This window comes from Cynoglossus semilaevis, chromosome 1 (genome assembly GCF_000523025.1).
Source record: "Cynoglossus semilaevis isolate Cse_v1.0 chromosome 1, Cse_v1.0, whole genome shotgun sequence".
Lineage (NCBI taxonomy): Eukaryota > Metazoa > Chordata > Actinopteri > Pleuronectiformes > Cynoglossidae > Cynoglossus > Cynoglossus semilaevis.
Genome location: NC_024307.1, coordinates 24,473,897 through 24,474,101, shown reverse-complemented (window position 1 = coordinate 24,474,101; position 205 = coordinate 24,473,897).

The following is a 205-nucleotide window of genomic DNA, read 5'->3' as shown; positions in this document are numbered from 1 at the left end:
TTCCATGAGTAAGCTTCTCTCTCTCTCTCTCTCTCTCTGTGTGTGTGTGTGTGTGTGTATTGCTGGCTTTAGCAGAGTAACACCTATCTCAACACTACGCCTACGGTCATATGCAAATCTGCAAAACAGTTTGGGAATAAGCTGGAGCTACACACGGCGAGGTTAGAGCCCAAACAAATATGGTGTTATTGCCGCGGTGACCTCC